This window comes from Pelophylax lessonae (genome assembly GCF_965119305.1).
Source record: "Pelophylax lessonae genome assembly, chromosome: 6".
Taxonomy (NCBI): domain Eukaryota; kingdom Metazoa; phylum Chordata; class Amphibia; order Anura; family Ranidae; genus Pelophylax; species Pelophylax lessonae.
The window spans coordinates 207,149,182-207,175,436 of NC_138773.1; positions in this window are offsets into that span (position 1 = coordinate 207,149,182).

Genomic DNA, 26,255 nt, shown 5'->3' on the forward strand with positions numbered 1-26,255 from the left:
CACAGCTGAAGTATTTTACCAAGTTTGCTCCAGTGATGAGGAGGGAGGGGATGATGAGGTCACTCAAAAAGCTAATAAGATATGAAGCTCCAAAGGATAACATAATGAAGCAAAGTGAATATCAAGTATCTTACAAAAATAAATCAATAAATAAATAAGTGAGTACCACAATAAAAATCAATAAATAAATAAGTAAGTACCACAATAAAAGTGCACATGCTCTTAAATCATGTGATGACGGATTATTTGAATCCAGGTGATAAGAGACTATAGCTGTGATTAATAATAACTTAATATAAAAATATCACAATAAAGTGCCCATGCTAGTAAATAATAATGAATTCATATAAATAAGTGGAATAACATCAACAAATGGTGCAAAGTTCATAAAAATAGGTGATCCTTTCTGTGCTGTGCGGATATCAGGTGACCAGGTGCTGGTGCTTTTAATTCATAAGGTGACTTAGTGCATTGATGATAATGCTGGCCGCTCACCTCCTGGTTTGTCTCACAGATTATAATGAGCCAAACCTGCTTTTTGCACATACAGGTGCTACTAGACAATGGGTAGGCTGCTTCCTCCTGTCCTCCCTCTGGATGAAAATGCCTCAGGTGGGATATGGTGGCCAAACTTGCTATGTTAGTGACACAGTAACAGGGATGAAGTGGTCACTTCCTCATAACCGTCTCTCCACCGTCATGCATGGGTACATGTATAAAATAAACAAAGCAATCTAGTGCTCTCTGTAATATCTGATTTATTGGGGTAAAAACAGCAAAAATACTCACATGGGATTGCACTCGGCCAGTGCAAGCATAGACAGCAATAATGGGTGCTGCAGCATGTGCAGGCTCCTCCCCCGTACACGTTATGTTGAATCCACGACTTCCTCAACAGGGATTCGAAGTAATGCGGAATAGCTATAGTCTCTTATCACCTGGATTCAAATAATATTGTGGTACTCACTTATTTATTTTATTTATTTATTTATTTATTTTTGTAAGATACTTGATATTCACTTTGCTTCATTATTGTATCCTTTGGCGATACATATCTTATTAGCTTTTTGAATGATTTTTAGTGTTAGGTGAATGCACTTTATGTAAGCAGCCTTAGGTCCCCCATTTGGCGATCTTACCCAACCATTGGGGTTTTATTGATTTCTTCTTAGTGGTCAGCGCTGATTTACCATTCAGATACATGATGAGGTCACTGACTGTACTTGGGTGCCTAACAGAATAGAGAAGGAGGAGGAGGGGGAGGATGAGGAGGACGCACAACTCCAAAGAGGCAGGATATGCTCCAGGGGCCGCCATAGCAGAAGCCAACATCATGTCCGAAAGGCCGACAAGGAGAGGCCGATGCTCACAGGCCACGAAAAGAGGGCAAGCAGCCTCTGTGTCCATTGTGAAAAGTGGTGGTCACAGTCGACATAGTGCATCCTCTGCAGACAGGGCACGCCCGTCCTTTATTTCTGGTGCTGCCCGTGCTATTCAGCCACAACATGTGGAAGAGTTGGTGGAGTGGATCAGTAAGCTGTTCTCATCCTCCTCATCCTCTGACACCCACGCTCACAGTAGTTTGCCTTCCACCACAGCTGCCAAAGCGGATCGTTCCACAGACTCCTTCTCCACAGCTACTCCTTCTGTCACCCTACCATCATGCATGGAGGAGTCACCTAAACTATTTGATCATAGTGTCAGTGGCATGCTGCTGGAGGATGTGCAGCAATCTGAAAGCTGTGGTGTTGGTTCCCAGGTTGATGAAGGGAATAACGTGAGCCGAGAGAGAGAGAGAGAGAGAGAGAGTGACACTGACAGACAAGAAACCAGCAGTCATGTTGCCACAGCTGAAGCATATTGCCAAGTTTGCCCCAGGACTAGGGGGGGAACGAATGATGAGGTCACTGACTGTACTTGGGTTTCTGACGGACAGAGGAGGAGGAGGAGAAGGGGAGTATGAGGAGGATGCACAACTCCAACGAGGCAGGATGTGCTCCAGGGGCCGCCATAGCAGTAGCCAACCTATTGCGTCAGAGCACAGAGCTCCACAGGTGCAGGGTGCTGCAAACTCCCCGCGTACTCACAAAAGTTCATTTGTGTGGGTTTCTTTCAGCACATGTGCAGTAGACTGCAGCGTTGCTGTTTGCAACATCTGTCTAAAGCGGATCAGGCATGGCCAGAACACAAGCTGCTTTGGCACCACATGCTTGACAAGGCATATGACGACCTGCCATGCAGTCCGTTGGCAATAGAGTTAGGGACTGCAGATCACAGGGTGCCTTGTCGGGGCCTGTAGCTTACGCATGTATTTGCAAATGTGTGCAACCAAACCCCTGTTTTTAACACATACTGTTAGACAGGTCAATTCGGTTGGTCACTGGCTGGTTGGTAAGTTGTGACTGGAAATCTCTTCGTTTTTTTGATCTGCGTCTGCCCTTCCAGTGCTCCTTACCACTACGACCAGTTATAGGTGGAGGCGGTGACCACTTTTTGCATTATTGATATCTATATTGAGCCAGGCAATGCACTGACACCTTTGCTGCCATTGTGCGATGTGCTGAGTGTTCAGTGTGACCCTGTGCCTTTAACCGGTTGCCGACCGCCGCACGACTATATACCGCGGCGGTCAGCCCCGGCCAGGCAGAGTGATGTATCGGTACGTCACTTGCCTGTCACTTCCTTGTGAGCCAATAGCGGGTGGGCGCGCGCCCGCCGCGGCTCATTCACAGGGAAGTTAGTGCGTGTGACCGGCGGACCCGATGTCCGCCGGTCACTCGCCGATCGTCGGTACAAAGGGAGAAAGTGAGGCGGCTGATGTAAACAAGCCGCCTGTCATTCTCCTCTGTGTAGAAACAGTGTTCAGACGGTTCTACTGTGTAGGACCGTTGATCACTGTTCCTACACTAGTAGCCACAGCCAATCACAGTAGAAATCACGCCCCTAGGGACACACTTAACCCCTCCCTCCCCAATAAAGTTAACCCCTTCCCTGCCAGTGTCATTTTGCAGTAACAGTGCATATGTATAGCACTGATTACTGCAGTAATGTCACTGGTAACCCCAAAAGTGTCAAAAATGTCAGTCAAGGGTCCGATCTGTCCGCCGCAATGTCGCAGTACCGTAAAAAAAATCGCAAATCGCCGCCATTACGCGTTAAAAAAAAAAACACCAAAAATGACAGAAATCTTTCCCTTAGTTAGTAAACGCAATAACTTTTGTGCAAACCAATCAAAATACGCTTTTGTTTTACCAAACATAGTTAGCAGAAAACAAATTGGCCAAAAATGTTAAAAAATTTTGATTTTTACATTTTTTTGGGGAGGAAATTTCATATAAAAAATTTGAAAAATATTGTTATTTTTGCAAAATTTACGTTCTTTTTTTGTTTATAGCGCAAAAAGTAAAAATCGCAAAGGTGATCAAATACCACCAAAAGAAAGCTCTGTTTGTGGGGAAAAAAAGTACGTCAAATTCGTTTAGGTACAGCGTCGCACGACCGTGCAATTGTCCATTAAAGTCACGCAGTAAAAAATCTCAAAAACCCCCTGGTCTTTAAGCAGCCAAATCCTCCGGGGCTTAAGTGGTTAAGGAGGGGTGGGCTCCCTCTCGTCACCTGTCCTCCATCTATCCCATTAAATGCATGTGCTCTCATTGTAGAGTTAGGGACTGCAGATCACAGGGTGCCTTGTCGGGGCCTGCAGCTTAAGCATGTATTTACAAATGTGTGCAACCAAACCCCTGTTTTTAACGCATACTGTTAGACAGGTCAATTCGGTCGGTCGCTGGCTGGTTGGTAAGTTGTGACTGGAAATCTCTTCGTTTTTTTATCAGCACCTGAAAGAGGCACTAGATCAAAACAAATATACATCACCTTACTCCTTATCTGTGATCTCTAACCCTACTATACCTCATGCCTTCTCAAATACCAGCATTGAGAGGGATGATGGTATAGCAATGAGTGCCACAGAGACTTGCACTCAATCTGCTAGCAGTAAACTACCACTTGATTTGAGCAGCAGGCAAATTTCACTACCCCGGTTTTTGAACCGTAGAAAGAAATACTGTCCCAGCCATCCACATGCTCTGTGTCTTAATGCTAGCTTTGCCAATTTGCTAGCATTACAATTTGTGGAATGTGCTGCACCACAGTGGCAGGTCCCAAAAAGGCATTTCTTTTCGAGTAAGGCCATTCCGGCTCTCTACCGTCATGTGGAAGGTAGTGTTTTGGACTCGTTAGACAAATCGGTCAGCAGGAAGGTGCACATTACTGCTGACTCTTGGTCCAGCAGGCATGGAAAGGAACGTTACATTTCTTTCATGTCGCACTGGGTAACTTTGCTGGCAGCTGGGAAGGATGCAGGACAGGGTTCGGTGTTGCAGCTTGTTTTGCCACCACGTCTCCAAAAAGCTGGTGCTGGTTCTGCCACATCTGGCTACTCCACCACCTTCTCCTCCATGTCCTCTTCTGCTCACCTGTCCTCTGAAGCAGCAGTGCTCCCTAAGCGTTCAAGGGGCTACGCAAGCAGTCAGGCTAAAAGATGCCATGCTGTGCTTCAGTTGGTCTGTCTAGAGGATAGGAGTCAGGTGCAGGGATTCTGTTAGCTCTGCAGGGGCAGGCTCAGAGATGGTTGACACCATGACAGCTTGAGCCAGGAATGGTTGTATGCGACAATGGCACCAACCTTCTCTCCGCCCTCTGACAGAGACACTTGACACATGTTCCATGCTTGGCACATGTTCTGAATCTGGTGGTGCAGCATTTCTTGAGCAGATACCCAGGCTTCGAAGATCTCCTGAGGCAGGCCAGAAAAGTCTGTGGCCATTTCCGCCGTTCGTTCAATGCCAGTGCTCGCTTATATGACATTCAATGGGAACTCAACCTGCCCACCAACCGTATCATTTGTGACATGCCCACCAGGTGGAACTCAACGTTGGCAATGCTGCAGTGGCTGCACACACAGCAGAGGGCCATCAATGAGTACCTGTGTGAGTATGGCACAAGGACAGGGTCAGGGGAGCTTGGCTTTTTTTTACCATACCACTGGCTTTTGATAAAGGATGCATGCATCGTCCTGTCACCATTTGAGGAGGCCACAAGGATGGTGATCCGGGACAATGCATGCATCAGTGACACTATCCCTCTAGTCTACCTGCTGGAGCACAGGCTGCATGGAATCATGGACAGGGCACTTGAAGCAGAACAGCGGGAGGAAGAGGAGGACTTCCTTTCCTCACAAGGTCCCCTTTATGCTGATATCATTCCAGCAGGGCCAAAAAACACACAGGAGGAAGAGGAGAAGGAGAAGGATTTCGGCAGCATGTATGTAGAGGATAGCATACAGCAGTCTTCAAGGGATGGTTTTGATTCCCCAGAAACCCCAGGAGTTGTGCGTGGTTGGGAAGAGGTGGCTCCTGCTGACAATGTCATCCTTAGTAACCCAGAGGATTCAGAAGCTCATGCCTCCTCCAACTTATGTTGCATGGGCTCCCTGATGCTGCAAAGCCTGCGAAAGGATCCGAGGATTCGTGCTATCAAGGAGAGGGATAATTACTGGTTGGCAACCCTTCTTGATCCACGTTACAAGGGTAAAGTTGCAGAGCTCATCCTGCCTTCGCAGAGGGAGCAGAGGATAAAACATCTTGAGGAGGCCTTGAAAACAAATTTGTGCACCACCTTTCCAGACACTGGGAGGTCAACATTCTCTGGACGTGTTTATAAGGCATCATTCAGGCAAAGGAGGAGCAGTGGAGAAGGCGGCCGGCTGACCGATGCCTTTAAACTGTTCTTTAGTCCTCAGCAGCACCCAGGGCTGTTAGGTTTAAGCAACCATCGGTAGCATCTCCATCATATGGTGCATGATTATCTAGGCGCAAGAGCAGACTTGGAGACCTTTCCAGCTGAGCATCCACTGGGTTACTGGGTCTTGAGGATGGACCATTGGCCAGAACTTGCTCAATGTGCAATGGAGCTACTGGCCTGTCCTGCTTCCAGCATGCTTTCCGAATGGACGTTCAGTGCTGCTGGAAGTTTTGTGACAGAAAAAAGAGTGGGCCTGTCCATAGACTCTGTTGACCAGCTGACTTTTATCAAAATGAACGAGTTCTGGGTCAACAAGAGCTATCAAGCCCCTGATGCTGATGTAACTGATTAAATTTGTTAGGGGTCTGCCATCCCTTGAAGACTGCACATGCTGCCTATCCTATTCCTCTACCTTGATTCTGCTAGCTTCCAACAATGTTTTTGCTTTAGGTCACTACAAACCCCCAAGGCCTAATTTTTCTGCACTTGTTTGACAGGTGCATACAATTTAAATGTTGTATGTCATTTTTAACAGCAGGCCCTGTCCCTGTGCCCTGCTAACTGTGAGGGGTTATGCCCCGTACACACGTGCAGATTATCTGAAGACTTACCAAAACCATATAATATGAGGTCAAACCTAAACACTTTCAATTTGTATGCAATCCGGCAGGCCCTTGCACTACATAGAAAAGGTAAATCTGAAGACAAAAGTCTTCAGATAATCTGCACATGTGTACGGGGCATTACAGTTTCAAGGCACCAACAACACCAAAGGCCCAATATTTCTGCACCTGTATGACAAGTACATGCAATTTCAAATTTGTATGGAATTCTTACCAGCAGGTCCCGTTCCTGCACCCAGTAAGAGTAACTGCGGGGGGTTGGTTATGGTGTTCAGGCACCACCAACAGCAAAGGCCAAATTCTTGGCACCTGTTTAGCACATGCAATTTCAAATTTGTATGGAATTCTTACCAGCAGGTCCCGTTCCTGCACCCAGCAAGAGTAACTGCGAGGGCTTGGTTACGGTGTTAAGGCACCACCAACAGCAAAGGTCCAATTTTTGGCACCTGTATAGTACATGCAATTTCAAATTTGTATGGAATTTTTAGCAGCAGGTCCCACTCCTGCGCCCAGCAAGAGTAACTGTGAGGGGTTGGGGTGTTCAGGCACCACCAAAAACCAAGGCCCAATTTTTCTGCACCTGTATGACAAGTACATGCAATTTCAAAATTTACATGAAATTTTTAGCAGCAGGGCCCGTTCCTGTGCCCAGCAAGAGTAAACTGCGAGGGCTTGGTTACTGTGTTCAGGCACCGCCAACAGCAAAGGCCCAATTTTTGGAACCCGTATAACACAAGCAATTTCAAATTTGTATGGAATTCTTACCAGCAGGTCCCCTTCCTGCACCCAGCAAGAGTAATTATGAGGGCTTGGTTAGGGTGTTCAGGCACCACCAACAGCAAAGGCCCAATTTTAGGCACCTGTATAGAATTCTTACCAACAGGTCCCGTTCCTGCACCCAGCAATAGTAACTGTGAGGGGTTACAGTGTTCAGGCACCCCTACAGCAAAGGCTTGATTTTTGGCACCTGTATAGCACATGCAATTTCAAATTTGTATGGAATTCTTACCAGCAGGTCCTGTTCCTGCACCCAGCTAAAGTAACTGCAAGGGCTTGGTTACGGTGTTCCAGCACCACCAACAGCAAAGGTACAATTTTTGGCACCTGTATAGCACATGCAATTTCAAACTTTTGTGTAATTCTTACCAGCAGGTCCAGTTCCTGTTCCCAGCAAGAGTAACTGTGAGGGGTTACAATGTTCAGGCACCACCTACAGCAAAGGCCTAATTTTTGGCACCTGTATAGCACATGCAATTTCAAATTTGTATGGAATTCTTACCAGCAGGTCCCGTTCCTGCACCCAGCTAGAGTAACTACAAGGGCTTGTTTACTGTGTTCAGGCGTCACCAACAGCAAAGGCCCAATCTTTGGCACCTTTATAGCACATGCAATTTCAAATTTGTGTGTAATTCTTACCAGCAGGTTGTAATGTTCTGGTACCTTTGGGTACCCTAATTACTCTTTCATAAGTGTATGCGCCCCACCATTCTCTTTTGGTAAGGTGCGCATACACCTTTAAGACTGATGCTGTCATCACTGAGCGCCGGACTGGATGGCTATTTAGATCGCCGGCTCTCACTCACATGTGTTCGTTCAAACTGCTTTGTGCCTTGATGCTAACCTATCTTGAAGCTCACATGCTTGCAAGCATACCTCACTGTCGGAACCACGCTGCGCTGATCCCTGTATCCCGCTACCGGATCATCCGCTCTTGCCGAACCTCTCCTCTGCTACATTGCTATTAGTGATAAGTACCCCACAGGGGAAACCTCTATAACCTTTATACTAAAGCTTACACTATCTAGCTCTGCATACTAAGGACTATTACTACATCTGCATTATCTAAGATTGCTAGCTCTTGAGCCTACTACCACCTGTTCTTGCACTGGGTTGATCTCTCTTGTATGTCCACCTGCTACTCTGTCATCTACTACCATACATGATTGCTAAACCTATCTGCATCCCATCTGCTACTATCTTACTTTCAAGAACATTTCCTTTCAAGTGTCTGTCATCTACCATCTCTACCCAACCTGTCTCTTCAGCCTATCATCACTGTGTTACTATATACATAAGTCACTCTAGGAAACATCTTATTGAGTGTGTGTATTTACTTGCTGAATTGAGATCATCCACACATGAGGAGTCATTGAGAGTTGGGAATGGTGTCTCAGCGTTTCTCTACATGACTACTGAAGTGGAATATTTCTGCAGCTGAAAATCCACATCATACGTAAAACGCAGGAGCGTTACACAGGTCCAGTTCCTGCGCCCAGCAAGAGTATCTGTGAGGGGTTAGGGTGTTCAGGCACCACCTACAGCAAAGGCCTAATTTTTGGCACCTGTATAGCACATGCAATTTCAAATTTGTATGAAATTCTTACCAGCAGGTCCCGTTCCTGCACCCAATAAGAGTAACTATGAGGGCTTGGTTAGGGTGTTCAGGCACCACCAACAGCAAAGGCCCAATTTTTGGCACCTGTATAGCACATGCAAATTAAAATTTATATGGAATTCTTACCAGCAGGTCCAGTTCCTGTGCCCAGCAAGAGTAACTATGAGGGCTTGGTTAGGGTGTTCAGGCACCACCAACAGCAAAGGCCCAATTTTTGGCACCTGTATAGCACATGCAAATTAAAATTTATATGGAATTATTACCAGCAGGTCCCGTTCCTGCACCCAGCAAGAGTAACTGTGAGAGGTTACGGTGTTCAGGCACCACCTACAGCAAAGGCCCAATTTTTGGCACCTGTATAGCACATGCAATTTTAAATTTATATAGAATTTCTACCAGCAGGTCCCGTTCCTGCGCCCAGCAAGAGTAACTGTAAGGGGTTACAGTGTTCAGGCACCACCTACAGCAAAGGCCCAATTTTTGGCATCTGTATAGCACATGCAATTTACAATTTATATGGAATTCTTACCAGCAGATCCCGTTCCTGCACCCAACAGGAGTAACTGCGAGGGCTTGGTTACGGTGTTCAGGCACCACCAACAGCAAAGGCCCAATTTTTGTCACCTGTATAGCACATGCAATTTCAAATTTTTATGGAATTCTTACCAGCATGTCCCGTTCCTGCGTCCAGCAAGAGTAACTGTGAGAGGTTACAGTGTTCTGGCACCACCTACAGCAAAGGCCCAATTTATGGCATCTGTATAGCACATGCAATTTCAAATTTGTATAGAATTCTTACCAGCAGATCCCGTTCCTGCACCCAGCTAGAGTAACTGTGAGGGCTTGGTTACAGTGTTCAGGCACCACCTACAGCAAAGGCCCAATTTTTGGCACCTGTATAGCACATGCAATTTCATATTTGTATGGAATTCTTACCAGCAGGTCCTGTTCCTGCGCCCAGCAAGAGTAACTGTGAGGGGTTGAGGTGTTCAGGCACCACCAACAACCAAGGCTCAATTTTTGGCACCTGTATAGCACATGCAATTTCAAGGAATGTAATAAAAAGAAGACAGCGCTTGCAAAGATACTTAATACATATCATATATAGACTAAGTAAAGTGCACAGTGCTGAAAAATATTAAACGTGAAGTCCTTTTTCAGTGAACAAATGTTCACGAGTGCTTAATGATTAATCAAATTAGTATATATAAACAAAGTTCAAAACTGGTGCAACTGGATGATCCAAAAAAAAGGTGCAGGGTGTCTAGAATCCCTCTAAGAGCCGCACTCACCAGATATGGGGGACCTCTGATAGGGGTCAATCCAGTTTGAAATAAGAAGGATCAAACCGGACAACAGACCACTCCAGAACTGTCTTATCCTCTTCTTGTAATTCGGGTTGGACCCGGACACTTTAGGAAGGTTGGAAGACTCTTGTTTTATTCAGTTTTCAACTCTTTAACTTGCCACACAGTAAAACATCCACTTTGTCAAGGTTCCAATTTTACCAAAAGGGGAATTTGACTAAGTAGTATTACAGATACTATATAACTTTTTGTAGAGCTCATATTGAGGTTGCTCATATTTTGCTGGCTGGAACCTTGACAAAGTGGACGTTTTACTGTGTGGCAAGTTAAAGTGTTGAAAACCGAATAAAACAAGAGTCGTCCTACCTTCCTATAGTGTCCGGGTCCGACCCGAATCACAAGAAGAGGATAAGACAGTTCTGGAGTGGGCTGTGGTCCGGTGTGATCCTTCTTATTTAAAACTGATTTGACCCCTATCAGGGGTCCACCATATCTGGTGAGTGCGGCTCTTAGAGGGATCCTAGGCACCCTGCACGTTTTTTTTGCACTTCAGCATTTCAGCACTTCAGCATCACCAGCACTCCAGCACATTAATATTTTATATCATCTAGTTGCAGCAGTTTTGGACTTTGTTTCTATATATTCATTTGATTAATCATTAAGCACTCGTGCACTTTTGTTCACTGAAAAAGGACTTCACGTTTAATATTTTTTCAGCACTGTGCACTTTACTTAGTCTATTTATGATATTCATTATGTATCTTTGCAAGCGTTGTTTTCTTTTTAATACATTCCTCTATCCGGTCATTTTGGCCTGGTGAACAGCAGCTGCAATTTTCAATATATCTTTTTTTTTTTTTTTAATATATTTCTCATACCACATTTTTTTTTCATATTTTCTATTTTTTATTAATACCTTTTTAGCACATTCCTTTAGCACTATTAGTGCGGGTATAATTTATTATATCTATACATGCAATGTCAAATTTGTATGGAATTCTTACCAGCAGGTCCAGTTCCTGTGCCCAGCAAAAGTAACTATGAGGGTTTACAGTGTTCAGGCACAACCTACAGCAAAGGCCCAATTTTTGGCACTTGTATAGCACATGCAATTTCAAATTTGTATGGAATTCTTACCAGCAGGTCCCGTTCCTGCACCCAGCAAGAGTAACTGTGAGGGGTTACGGTGTTCAGGCACCACCAACAACCAAGGCCCAATTTTTCTGCACCTGTATGACAAGTACATGCGATTTCAAAATTTGTATGGAATTTTTAGCAGCAGGGCCCATTTCTGCGCCCAGCAAGAGTAACTGTGAGGGGTTACGGTGTTCAGGCACCACCTACAGCAAAGGCCCAATTTTTGGCACCTGTATAAAACATGCAATTTCAAATTTGTATGGAATTCTTACCAGCAGGTCCCGTTCCTGCACCCAGCAAGAGTAACTGTGAGGGCTTGGTTACTGTGTTCAGGCACTACTAACAACAAAGGCCCAATTTTTGCAAAACTGTATAGGACATGCAATTTCAAATTTGTATGGAATTTTTAGCAACAGGGCCTGTCCCTGTTCCCAGCAAGAGTAACTGTGAGGGTTTATGGTGTTCAGGTACCACCAACAACCAAGGCCCAATTTTTCTGCACCTGTATGACAAGTGCATGCGATTTGAAATTTGTATGTATATTTATATATGACATTTTTTGCTTTAGAAATGTCAGTATTGCTGGAGCAGGCTACATATATCATAGAGATGCACTACTTTACAGGCACATTCTGGGGACCCCCCAGGTACGATATTTGAAGGAATTTTTCATATTTATAGTTTCACTTTAGGCCTCATTAAAATCAGTAAATCACTGCTCCTTTAAAAACAATTGTTTTTAAATACTTTTTTTTCATTGCTACATGTTCCCCAGGTCAGTACCTGGACCCCCATACACTTTTTTGAGGGCAATAACTTGCATTTAAGCCTTCAAAATGAGGCTGTTTGATTTTCGAGGTTTGACTCCCATAGACTTCAATGGGGTTTGTTTATTCAAACAAATGTTTCCGGTGTTCTGATGCGAACCGAACCAGGGGTGTTCGGCTCATCACTATACCGTACATGTGGAGTCATATATGCACATATAATGATATATATATTATATATACAATATGTATTTTATCCATGATTTTCTATGATTGTTAGACTCAAAATGATAGCAGTCACATTTACATTTACATTAGATGATGTTTTGTTGTAGCCCTGATGAAGGAGAAGTTCTTTCTGACCCCAAAAGCCAATGGCTTTTCTTTTAGCATAAACAAATAAAATAATCTGGATTATTTTTTGCATGTTTTTTTCTGGTAAACTGCTGGAGAACCCACTAAGGATAGCTTTGTCTGTTGTAAGCAGCCTAACCTGATCCAGGGAACTCTCTGAATGTTTTGGTCCTCTCACTACTTCGTATGAATTCATATGAACATCTAAGCACCTCTCTGATGCTTTTCTCTACATTGAAATTCTGAAACAGTTGAACACTGTAAGAATCATGTATTATTTTTTGACAGGGCCAAACTCTTTAGCATCATCAAATGTCAGAAAGTAGAAAATATACCGACTGACAGGTAGAATTGTGCACACCGAAAAAAAAAAAATGGTTTTTGTTTCTTTCAAATTCATTTGGAAGTAGTTACATTGTTGGTAAGGTGGAAAAAAGACACCAGTCCATCCAGTTCAACCTGTGGTGTGTGAGTGTGCTTGTGTTTATGTCAATAGTACATTGTATATCCTTGTATGTTGTGATTATTGAGGTGCCCATCTAATAGTTTTTTAAAACTATCCATGCTCCCCACTGATACCACTGCTTGTGGAAGAGAATTCCACATCCTTAACACTTTGACAATAAAGAACCCTCTACACAGTTTAAGGTTAAACTGCTTCTCTTCCAATTTCAGTAAAAGGTTGCGTGTCTTTTTAAATTCCCTTTCATTTAATTTTTTTTTCCCTATGGTAATGCCAGGATCACCAGTACAGTATTTGTACATTGCTATCATATCCCCTCTCAAGCGTCTCCTCTCCAGAGAGAATAAGTTCAGTGTTTGTAGTCTTTCCCCATAGTTGAAATCCTCTAGTCTCTCTATTTGCTTTGTTTCCCTTTTCTGGACTCTCTCTAATTCCAGCACATACTTCCTGGGGACTGGTGCCCAGAGTTTGCGGCTGGACCAGAGTTTTGTAAAGTGGGAGAATTATAATTTTTATCCCCTTTTAATGCATGCCAATATCATGTTGGCTTTTCTTGCAGCAGCTTGGAATTGCATGCCTTTGCTGAGCCTGTCATCTACTAGGACCCTCAGGTCCTTTTCCATCCCCCAGAGGTTCTCCCCCTAGCGAGTAACTTGCATTCATATTTTAGCATCCAAATGCGTTACTTTACATTTTTTAACATTAAACCTGATTTGCCCACCCCATTATTTTATTTAGGTCTTCTTGTAATGTTTCAACATCCTGTGCTGAAGTTACTGCCCTGCTTAACCCTCCTCTTATGTTAGCTTTCTGTTACTATCCATGATGTTAACGAGTCGGTTTTGACCCGTGTCTTAAATCAGCCATAAAATACCCTCTGAACAATTATTTATCATCCAATTTGTTTCTTACCTCTTGGTTACCTTGTTAGGCTTCTTTATCCTTGAAAAGATTGGTTTTAATATTTTTGGTGTGACCCCCTTAGACCTTTCTTTTGATAGCATACCTCTCATTTTCAAATTTAAAAAACGGTAAAATAAAGTCAGCAACTCTGAAATGTATTGGTCCTATGTTTCTTCACTTTATTTAGAGAAGCAGACAAGCAGGCAAAGAGATAGGCCCCTCCCTAACTACAGCTCACAGGGTTGAGAGATGATTGGCTGTCAGTGTTACTAAGCAGAGAGAGTGTTTATGATTTCAGTTTTGGCACTTATTAGTGTCCTAAAATCCTATATTATAACTGGGTCAGAATTGACCCTAACACCATAAACGTCTTAATTTTCACCACAGTATTTTATAATTTAGTGAAAAGGATTATTTTTCTATTACATTGTTTAAATAGAGGTTCCTGACAAAGTAAAAAAATCTTGATGCAATAAACAAATTTATGTGATACTTATAGACATTCAAAACCTGAAAATGGGTCGGTTCTGACCCTAACATAAGAGGAGGGTTAACTTTGTATCATCCGCAAATATAGAGATTGAGCTGTTTATCCTATCCTCTATATCATTTATGAATAAATTAAACAGAATTGGTCACAGGACAGATCCTTGGGGGAACCCACTTACCACACCGGACCATTCCAAGTATTCGCTTTTTATCACCCTTCGGACCCGCTTTTTATCCCTTTGGACCCACCCCTGTAGCCAGTTTTTTATCTAGGTACTCACCCTATGGTCCATGCTGACAGACCTCAGTACTAACTACGGGAAAGATTTATGTCATTTTTATTGTTTTTTTTTTTTAACTAGTAATGGTGGCGATCTGCGATTTTTTTTGCGGGACTGCGACATTGCGGCGGACAGATCGGACCCTTGACTGACATTTTTGACACTTTTGGGGGTACCAGTGACAATACTACAGTAATCAGTGCTATAAATATGCACTGTTACTGTAAAAATTACACTGGCAGGGAAGGGGTTAACTTTATTGGTGATCAGTCGGTTAAATGTATCCCTAGGGTGTGATTCTAACTATGGGGAGGCATGGCTTGTGATGTAACAACAGAGCAGAATCGCATAGCTTCTGTACTTACATCAGGGAGAATGACAGACGGCTGTGTTTACATCGGCCATCCGTCCTTCTCCCTCTCCTGCGGTAGATCGCGAGTGGCCTGTGGACATCGGAGCCGCCAGTCACACGCGCGGGGATGTCCGTGAACGAGCGGGGTCAGGAGCACGCCTCTGGTGGCGCACGCTCGCCCCCTACAGGCTCCTGGGCGAGCGACATAAGTCAACGTCGGTTTGCCCAGGAGCGGCTGACTGCAGCAGTAAATAGTCGTGCGGCGGTCGGCAAGTGGTTAATGACCACACATGGTGGTGAGATATGCCATAAATATCAGTGCATGCATTTAAACACACTTTTGATATCTTTTGTGGATTACTATACTTTGACACTATTCTCTACCTCATACCTGCTCCCGCACTCATCCCCCCGAGAGAATAGTCTGGGTATTTGCTCAGTTCCATGATTTTTTTCACCTGGTCATTGGTGGTGGCGGGAGATACTGGGATACATGGATGCTAGGTGATGGTGGCCATTCACTCAGCGAGAAAATATATGTTCTGTGTTTTGCTTATATATATGTAACCTTATCTATCTATCTTCCAATGTAGAACTTTAGAGATTACCTCATTACAGCTATATGCCTCTGAAGAAGCGACAGCGAAACATGTCGGGCATTTTCTGGTGGATCTAGCCGTTATGGCGTATCATTTGAGGTTTACCAATGAATGAGCAGATTGATTTTAATGAATAGTCCAATATCTGGAATGTCTGTGTGTATTTGTTTTCTTTTTATATACAATGTGTAAAAAATTGGAATAAAGTTTGTATTTTTTATATAACTGGTGGTGTAACCCTCTATTAAGTACCATTATATTACAAAAAGTATTGGGACACCTGCCTTTACACGCACATGAACTTTAACGGCATCCCAGTCTTAGTCCGTTGAGTTTGCCCACCCTTTGCAGCTGTAACAGCTTCAGCTCTTCTGGAAAGGCTGTCCACAATGTTTAGGAGCGTGTCTATGGGATTGTTTGACCATTCTTCCAGAAGCGCATTTGTGAGGTCAGGCACTGATGTGGACAAGAAGGCCTGGCTCACAGTCTCCGCTCTAATTCATCCCAAAGGTGTTATGTTGGGTTTAGGTCAAGACTCTGTGCAGGCCAATCAAGTTCCCCCACCCCAAACTCGCTCATCCATGTCTTCATGGACCTTGCTTTGTGCACTGGTCTAAATCATTTGGTGGAGGGGGGATTATGATGTGGGGCTGTTTTTCAGGAGTTGGGCTTGATCCCTGAGTTTCAGTGAAGGGAACTCTTGAAGTGTCAGCATACCAAGACATTTTGGACAATTTCATGCTCCCAACTTTGTGGGAACAGTTTGGGGATGGCCTCTTCATGTTCCAACATGACTGCGCACCAGTGCACAAAGCAAGGTCCATAAAGACATCAGTGAGCAAGTTTGGGGTGAAGGAACTTGACTAGTTTTCACAGAGTCCTGACCTCAACCCAATAAAACACCTTTGGGAGACTGCGAGCCAGGCCTTTTCTCCAACATCAGTACCTGACCTCACAAATGCACTTCTGGAAGAATGGTCAAAGCGACCCACCTACACATACTGCCAGATGATTTTCAATGTGGAATATGTCTTAGGTGGATCCTTCCTTTTTGTACTGGAGAGAAATTTTTAGTCTCTTTGCCCCCCCCCCTGTTTTTTTTCCCTTAGTTTGCTTGCTTGCTGTATTTACTTGCTTTTTTTCTCTCATATATCAAACAAAGTTATAACTATATGTCCTGCAAGGACGGAGGAGTTTGCTGCTACACTTTGGGGTACCGGTCATACACCTCTCTTGCTCAACCTTAATTTGGTTCTGGTGGAACCTGTAAGTAATGGATCTTGCCCATACTGGCAAATGTTGGATAAAGTTTTTCCCATATTTGGAGACTACCATCGGTCTGGAAATATGGGATTTATTGTTTTACTCTAACTTTTTTTTTTTTCCAATATAAAGCTTTATTGAAAATAATTAAACAAACATAGGCTTCAAAACATTGATGCAAACTGAAACAAAATGAGACAAGGAGTATGCATTATGTGATATTGAGTGGTTACAACAGTTGTTCAGTAGAGTCACAAAGGGAAGCAATGCAATGCAACCGAATATACACGTCTGTTTAGAAATTAAGCATAGTCCAGGTGTTGAGGGCCTAAACCCGCAACTACGGCTAGGAAGCCGTTGTAGGTAAGAAACATAGGAGAGAAGAGTGAAGTAGGGATTGAGACAAAGGAAAGGGGGTTAGGAGGATGGAGGAGGGGAAGGAGGGGGGTGAGACCAGTGAGAACCGTCAGTATATAGCCACAGTTGATATCTTTCATCAATTTTGAGATATTGAAGAGGAAAATAGTATGTGTATCCGTTTAGTGAGAAGTAAGGTTTTTATATGTATTAGACAAGGTGAATTCTAGCCATGGACGCCATGTTTTGTGAAAAGCGATATCGTTTTCTTTTTTAATTGCTAAAATCTCTTCCATTTCATAGAAAATTTTTACTCTGTCCAGCCACTCTTTTGTAGAGGGGTTCGATTTTGAGTTCCAGTGTAGAGGTATGACCGCTTTAGCTGCGTTAAGCAGGTGTCTAGAGAGAGCTTGTTTGTATCTCTTGTAAGAAAGGTTGTGTAAATGTAGGAGACAGCATGCAGCATCCATAGTCAGAGTGGTATTGGTGATGAATCTTATCAGGGAAATCACTTTATTCCAGAATTTTTGTAATAAAGGACAAGACCACCACAAATGTACAAATGTTCCTCTGTCTTTTAAACACCTCCAGCATCTGTCGGAGACCTGCGGTGACCAAATCTTAAGTTGTACTGGGGTAATATACCATTGCGTCAAAATTTTAAATGAGGTTTCTTGAACTTTTGTGCTCAGCGAACATTTGTGTGTGAAGACGCAGGCCTTCTCCCACATCTTGTCAGATATGCTGCAATTTAGGTCTTTTTCCCAGATTGTTTTATGTTTGTCAGGCAGAGTACTCAGAGTCTGAGATAACGATTTATATGCCATTGACGTGGTTTTGGTGCAGGTTGTATGGCTAGCGCAGATCTCTTCTAGTGCTGTCGGAGGTGTGTTAAGTTGGAATTTATAATTGGAGTTTCGAATAAAATCATGTAGTTGTATATAATTCCAGAAGGAGATGTTGTAGCCTTTAGGTTTCAGTTTGTTAAATTCGTCAAAGAAGAGTAAGCTTGAGCGGCTTAAGCAGTCATTGACACGTAGTTGCGCATGTAATTTTTGTGGGTCCGTGGCCTGTGACCTAAAGTCCACACCAGGGACAAAGTCAGGATTGTTAGTAATGGGAGTCATAGTCCCGTATTTGGTTATCAGGTGGTGAACAGGTGCAATACGATTAAAAATATTAAGTGTGGTGGAGATCAATGGATGTTGTTTAATTTCTGTCGGGTAATTACCGGGATTGGACCAGATTAGGTTGTGGGCAGGAAATCTTGAGCAGCTTCTTTCCAGTTCCACCCAGTCCTTCTGTTGGGAGTGGCAGTGCCAATCTATGACCCTAGTGATATGGGTCGCTCGATAGTACTTGGAGAAGCAAGGTAGACCAATACCTCCTTGAGGCTTCGGTCTCTGTAGCGTCTGTAATTTAACTCTTGGCCTTTTTGATGCCCAAAGAAAGTGTCTTTTGATGGTACTCAATTTACGAAAGAAGCTGCCCAGGACTTTAATCGGGAGCACGTGAAAGAGATACAGTAAGCGTGGAAGAATTACCATCTTTAAGATCGCAGCTCTTCCGAACCAAGAAAAATTCTTGGTATTCCAATTCCTGAGATCTTTGCTTATAGTTGATAGTAGTGGTGTGAAGTTGGCATCAAACATCGTCTCAATTTTAGAAGTCAAGTGTATTCCTAAATACTTCAAAGACCTGGACTCCCATTTATATGGACAGTTTTCACGTGTGAGTGATTTGATATCAGCAGGGAGTGAAACATCTAAGGCTTCGGATTTAGAGTGATTTATCTTAAAATTGGATATAAATCTAAATTTTTGGAACTGCAGATTTAGGTTAGGTATAGAGATGTGAGGCTGAGTTATATAAAATAGAAGATCACCTGCGTAGGCAGAAATCTTAAATTCCCTTTCTTTGACCCGAAATCCGTGAATTGCTGGATTGGCAATTATGTGTCTGATCAAAGGCTCTAAGGCCAAAATAAACAAAATCGGTGATAATGGACAACCCTGTCTCGTCCCGTTTTTAAGATGAAGGGGAGTGGAGTATGTATTATTTACCTTGACCTTAGCAGTTGGGTTTGTGTAGAGAGCCCCGATCCAACCCATCATGTTGTCGCCAAGACCCAAGTGTCGACAGGTGGCTAGGAGATAATCCCAGGCCACTCTGTCGAAAGCCTTTTCGGCATCAGTGGATAGGATCATTCCCTGCAAGTTGTTAATTTTTGCTTCATGTAGTAAATTGAGGGATTTAATAATATTGTCGCGTGCTTCTCGACCCGGCATAAAGCCAACTTGCTCAGGGCCTATTATATGATGAAGGAGAGGTCTAAGTCTGTTAGCTAGGACCTTGGCCATAAGCTTAACATCAAGGTTGAGCAAGGAAATGGGTCTATAATTGGCACATAGTGTTGGGTCTTTATCTTTTTTTGGAATGACCGTTATGTGAGCTGTTAGAAATTCGTGAGAAGGTTGTGTATCATTAGAGAGGGAGTTCAATGCCCTAGTTAGGGGAATGATCAATATCTGTTGCAAAGATTTGTAGTACTGGGATGTTAGTCCATCAGGGCCTGGGCTTTTACCACATTTGAGGGAAACGATTGCTTGTTGAATCTTCTCAAGAGATATGTCTTCTTCCATTTTCGCTATATCTGATTTTGAGAGGCATGGGAGTCCACTATCTTCTAAGTACTGAGAGATTAGAGAGTCTCTTGGCCCAGATAAGCTAGAGGGACAAGTTTGTGGCGGGAGATTATATAGACTTTCGTAAAAAGAGAGAAACGATTCCGCAATGAATCTCGGATCATGAATCCTATTATTTTGCTTATCTCTCACATAGGGAATGTGTGAAGTTGCTTGCAGGTCCTTAAGGGCTCGAGCTAGAAATTTACTGCTCTTGTCACCGTGCTCATAATAGATTGCTCTATTAAAGTAGATTGATCTCTTTGTTTTGTTGTTGAGTAAATCTGATATGGCTTTCCTAGTTTCAGATAGTTCTTCAAATAAAGAGTGGGCCAGTGATATCTTATGTTGTGCTTCCAGTCTGGATATTTTGGAAACAAAATCTCCCACTGCCCTCTCTTTTTCTTTTTTCTTCCTGGCACCAAATTTGATAAATTCTCCCCTAACGACGCTTTTGTGCGCTTCCCAAATTGTCATTGGGGACATTTCGGGGGAGGAATTCTCTTTAAAGTAGTGCTCTACAGTCTTAACAATTTCATCTTTGATTTTTGGATTGAGTAGCAGTGAGGGATTCAGTCTCCAATTGAAAGTTGGTTTGCATGGAGTGTCCGAGTTTATTGTGATTGAGATAGGCGCATGGTCTGAAAGTGCAATGTGTCCTATTTTGGCCTCTACAAGGTCTGGGAGGTCTCTTTGTGAAATCAGAAAAACATTGATTCTCACATATTTGTTGTGTGGGGCGGAGTAATGGGTATAATCCTTTTCCAAGTGATGTAATGCACGCCATGTGTCTACTAGATTCAGGGATCTCAGCATGTCCTTAATTTTTTTAAGTTTTTTATAAGCTATGCTGGTTTTGCCTGAGGAAGTATCTCGTAACGGTTCGAGGGGCACATTGAAGTCCCCTCCTAATATAATACATCCAGAGGCAAAACTTAATTCGTCAATAAGTTTCGAGCAGAAGGTCACTTGAGCTTTGTTTGGGAAGTACACGTTAGCTAACGTCAGTGGACGTCCATTCAAAGACCCCGCCAGGAAGATAAATCTCCCTTCTGGGTCAGCTAATACTTTATCCACTAAGAATGATGATTTCTTACTAAGAAGAATGGCCACTCCCTTAGTTTTTGCTAATGGATTAGATGCTGCATAGATTTTGGTGAAGTGTTTATCAGTGAGTTTGGGAATAAGGTCACCTTTGAAATGAGTTTCCTGTAGGAAAGCGATATGTGTTTTGCTTTTTCTTAGTTCACCCAGTAGTTTCCTCCTTTTCTCAGGGATGTTGAGACCGTTAGCATTGAAGGAAACGATCAGGGGTTCTTTGCCCAAGTGAGAAAAAGCCATTTCGGGGTCTCAGAAATGGATGGGGAAGAGGGGGTAAACAGTAGAGGGTATTGGAGGGGAAGGGGGGACAGATATACGTAGGAGAAGAAAGAAAAGACAAATTTATGACACGTTGACCAGAGAGAAATCCCTATGTCAACCAATAATTAGGCTATGGTAAAGTAATCAACCATAAAACAGTAATAAAATACACAACAATAGCCTGGTAGGAGCGCTGGAAGAAGCACAGCGCCACGGCACCCTAGGTACCGAAAGTTCCTGTCAGTCAGGGTGTACCCCGATACACAGGAAGCGCCTTGATTAGAATTTGCTAACTTAAAATAGTTAGTAAAATAGTTCTACTGCATGAACGTTGGAACATGAGTGTTCTGTAAACTAAGAAAAAACAAATTTAGCTGGTGCTAAAAGTCAGGTCTTGTGCCTGGGGTAGGAAGTCAACAATAGTAACTGCAGTAATAAATGCAATAAGCCCGTTTAAAATGAGATATCTCTTCATGGTGGTTCAATCATAGTAAAGATCGTAATAATAGTATCGCCATAACTACAAAGAAGTCTAAATGCTGTATCCACTAGAATGCAGAACTTGAGGGACTAAGGCAGTCTATATGTCTGAGCATAAGCTATTCTGCATAAAATTCAAAGCATCTTTGTGGATGTGAGCGTGAAAACTCCCTTCTGCAAGATTACATATAAAATATTGAAAATGAGGGCTTACCGGAATAGTAATGATCAGTCTGAACATGTGCGCATGTCACGGCCCTTAGCAGAAGGATCTCATTCCGAGGTCAAAGGGAAGAAAAAAAACTCTGATGTAAACATATAGACATTGATTGAAAAAAGACAAGCAAACAACTAAAGGCTCTTCACCCCTCTCTTCTTTGGAGCAGGAGAGCATGAAGATAACTAGGAGATTTCTTCTAAGCTATGAGGTTTGCTATTTATCTGTAATCTGGTCAAACTGAATTCAAACTCAGTACGATAGTGACATCTTGTGGCGAAAGAATAGAATTACCGGTCAGAGTATTTAAACCTACTAATCTTAGACAATATGAGTTAAATTGAATGTAAAAAGAATGAGTATGCCATCAAAAGAGGTCTGCAAAGAGGGATACCTTTGTGGTATTGTTGATCTCCCATACCAATATAACGTAAACCAGGTTTTAGGCAGTATCAGAGGCCTAAAGGTAGCCAACTGGGCCAACTAACAATGACATTGTGATGGAGAAGAATCAAACACAAGAAAAATCAGCACTGCTCAAAACTTCTCACTCTTGTCCTAGGCGTCTTGGGAGGGGAAGCAAAGGGTGCCTGAGAGTTCTTGTTCTTCTTTTTGTTACTTCCTTTGGGAAACGGGGATCTATGGGATGATGTTGAAGGTGAGCTTTCATACTCGTGGTGCGCAACTGGTGATGCAGGCAATAAAAATTCCGCGTACCACTCAGGTAAATTAATGCAGTCCATACGCAGATTTGAGCAAAAGGAGGATAAATCATCAGGAGTTCTCAGGAGATAATTTTTCCCCTGGAAGGTGGCCTGCAGGGCAAAGGGGTATTTCCATTTATAGGTTATATTCCTCTCCTTCAAAACCTCCAGCAAGGGTCGCAACGCTCTCCTGTTTTTCAAAGTAATTGGGGAGAGGTCTTGGAAGAGTAGGATTAGGGCCTCATTAAAAAGGATTTGATCACTCTGCCTCGCCTTAGCCAAGATTTCTTCTTTGAGTGTGTGACTGGTTAGGCAGCAGATTACATCCCTTGGGGGCATTGAATCCGGGGCTCTTTGTCTGAGTGCCCTATGAGCTCTATCCATTTCAATGGGTGATTCGGCAGGCCTTTCCAAAAGGTTATTAAAAATGGATGCAAGAGCAGATCTAATGTCTCCCCCCTCCACGGTCTCCGGCAGACCTCTCACCCTAATGTTATTTCTCCTGCCACGATTGTCCAAGTCCTCCAAATGCCTATTCATGGCTATTAAGTGCCCTGAATGTGTGCTAGCCACGTCCTCCAGCCTTTTAATCGCTCTGTCTCTTTGTTTGCCTGCCCTCTCCACCCCCGCCATTTGATCAGTCAGTCTGGCAATGTCTGATTTTAGATCTGTTATGGCGACTGCAAAGGAACCTTTTATATCGGCAGCTATGGCCATCATATCATTAAAGGTCAGTTGTCTGTCTCTGGGTGAAGCTTCACTTACATTCTCTTCAGAGGCAGAGATGGATTCATTATCGATCTCTTCTTCTTCATCAGAGGCCGGCCTCCTCGCCATCTTGCTGCCCACAATGTGTCTCCTGGTGAGCGCCTGGGCCTTGAATATATCGACAATAATCTTCCCCTGGGGAGCCTTTAGAGTCTTCAGATTCTTTGCCTGGGAGTTCGTCTTCGCAAGTCTGCCCATAATTCTGCACTATTTATTAAAATCTTTGCCGTAGAACAGTTGCAGAACCGCTGTGAGTCCGGAGCTCCGGTATCAGGCAGCCATCCACGCTGCGCGCCAAGCCACGCCCCCCTCTAACTTTTATTGTTTGTTACCTTACTATGAGTTATGATTGTGACCTCACTTTGAGGAATGTTACTTAAGATCACCAGGTCTAGCAATACAACCCTCTATCCTATTAAAACATGGTTGCTTTGCTTCACATACTGTTGCAATATACTAAATGCTACCTGATTACATGCCTGATCTAAAGGCTGTTTAACGTATTTTTCTTTCTCACACTGAGATGCCTCACTTTTTGGGGCCTCCTAACATACCCACTATGTTCCCACACTATATTTTGTATTTATTATTTTACTCAATCAAGCTTTATTCATGCCTCTGATGGTTAGGGGCATATTGTCTCGATCCACCCACACTGACACCTTCCGCTCCTCCACATAGACTACAATCTAGTTTAGGGTGAGGACCACTGTCCTGTCCCCTCTCTGGACTTTCTGCTCTGTTTTTTTTTAATCCCCTCCTCACTCCATTTCCTCCTTCTTATACATTTCCTTTTATATAGTCCTTCCTTCCCCTCCCCCTACTCCCCTTCTCTTTCCCTTCTCTTATCTTTCGCTCCTCGTTCTCTCTCTCTCTCTCTCTCCTCTTCCTTCTGTCCCCCTTCAATCCTTAGGCAAATTAAACTGCAACTGCAAAACTTATTCCTTCATGACTCTTGGCGCACCCTTCATCCCAATGAAAAAGACTATACTTTCTTTTCTGCCCCCCATAATAAATACTCTAGAATTGATTATTTATTTTTATCCCAGAAAGACCTACCCTTCCTTTCAAACGCATCATTGATTTAATGTTATTATGGGACCAACATCCGGTCTCCATGACCCTTTCTTTCCTGCACCATGACAGGTTTACTAAAACCTGGCGCTTAGACTCCTCCCTACTAACAACTCAAGCAGACATGAATTGTATTCGTGAATGCATCAGTAGCTTCTTCTTGGAAAACGATACACCCGACACGACCCCGCTTAACCAATAGGAAGCCCATAAATGTGTTGTTAGGGGGAAGTTCATTGCATTACAAGCAGCCTGGAGAAAGGCCCGACAAGCCAAGATCACTAAACTGACTGGACGAATCAAGACATTGGAGCTTGCACATAAACAATCTCAGGCAAATTTATTCTATCAGGAGTTAAAACAAACTAGGAAACTTCACCTTGCAGAAATAAACTGTAAAACGAGACGCAAATTCGTTCTACACCAGAAACTCAATTACGAATTTGGAAACAAATGCAGCAAACTCTTAGTCAGTGCTCTCCAAGCCAAGAAAGCAGCCTCAACTATATATACTATCAAAGACTCCCTAGGTCAATCTTTTGTCACCTCGCCAGACAAAGCGATACAATTTGAAAAATACTATACAGACTTAAATAACCTCCCCACACAAGCTTCTAACCACTTAGGATCTAACCCGAGACAGAGTTTGATTACGGACTTCCTCCACAAATTTTGTCCTAAGCCTCTAAGTGTGGAACAAACAACACTTCTTGACAACCCTATCTCGGAGGATGAATACAATATAGCAATCAAATCTCTCAACCTGGGCAAGAGCCCGGGACCAGACAGATTCCCGGCCACTTACTTCAAAACCTTTTCTGACCTGCTCTCATCACACTTTGCTAAAACCTTTAATATGCTCTCCTCACCCACTCTACCCTCTCATAGACTGCTAAAGGCCCATATCACAGTAATCCCCAAGGAAGGAAAGGACCCCACATCAGTGACTAATTACAGACCGATCTCCCTTTTAAATATGGACATAAAAAGTTTCGCCAAAATACTAGCCAATCGCCCCTACCATACCTAACCTCCCTGATAGACAGAGATCAAGTTGGCTTTATCCCAGGCCGAGAAGCACGGGATAACACAATTAAAGCCATCAACGTACATCATCTGATATCCTCACGTGCAGGTTTTTCCTTTCACTGGATGCTGAGAAGGTGTTCGACAGGTTGGCTTGAGACTATCTCGGGGAAGTTCTACATCATATAGGTCTCCAGAATCGGATGTTCCAGTTCATCATGTCCCTTTATACAACACCAAGTGCTAGGGTCCATGTCTACGGTCACCTGTCAAACGCCTTCTCGATCAGTAATGGCACACGCCAGGGATGCCCATTATCCCCAATTGTGTTTGTCCTCACCCTTGAACCCTTCTTACGCTGTCTAAGATCCAACGTCAATATTAAGGGAATACCTATAGCAGGACATGAATACAAGGTCGCCGCTTTTGCGGACGATATCCTACTATTCTTAAGAGAACCCCTGATCTCTCTGACAAACCCCTTGAAGGATTTGGACTTGTTCTTCTGCATATCCAATTTTAAGGTAAACTTCTCTAAATCACAAGCCCTCAATATTACCCTCCTACAAGAAACATTACTGCAAGGTCAACATAATTTCCCTTTTAAATGGGAACACCTTGGGATCAAATACCTCAGGATACACATCCCACCAAAACTTGCTGACGTCTTTTCAAAAAACCATGATTATATTCTTAAAACCACATCAACTGATCTCAATAAATGGAACAAACCCCAATTTTCCTGGTTTGGGAGAGCGGCGATTTTGAAAATGAACGCCCTCCCTCGAATACTATACTTCCTCCAGAACATCCCCATTAGACTCCCAAGGTCCTTCTTTCAAAAGTAC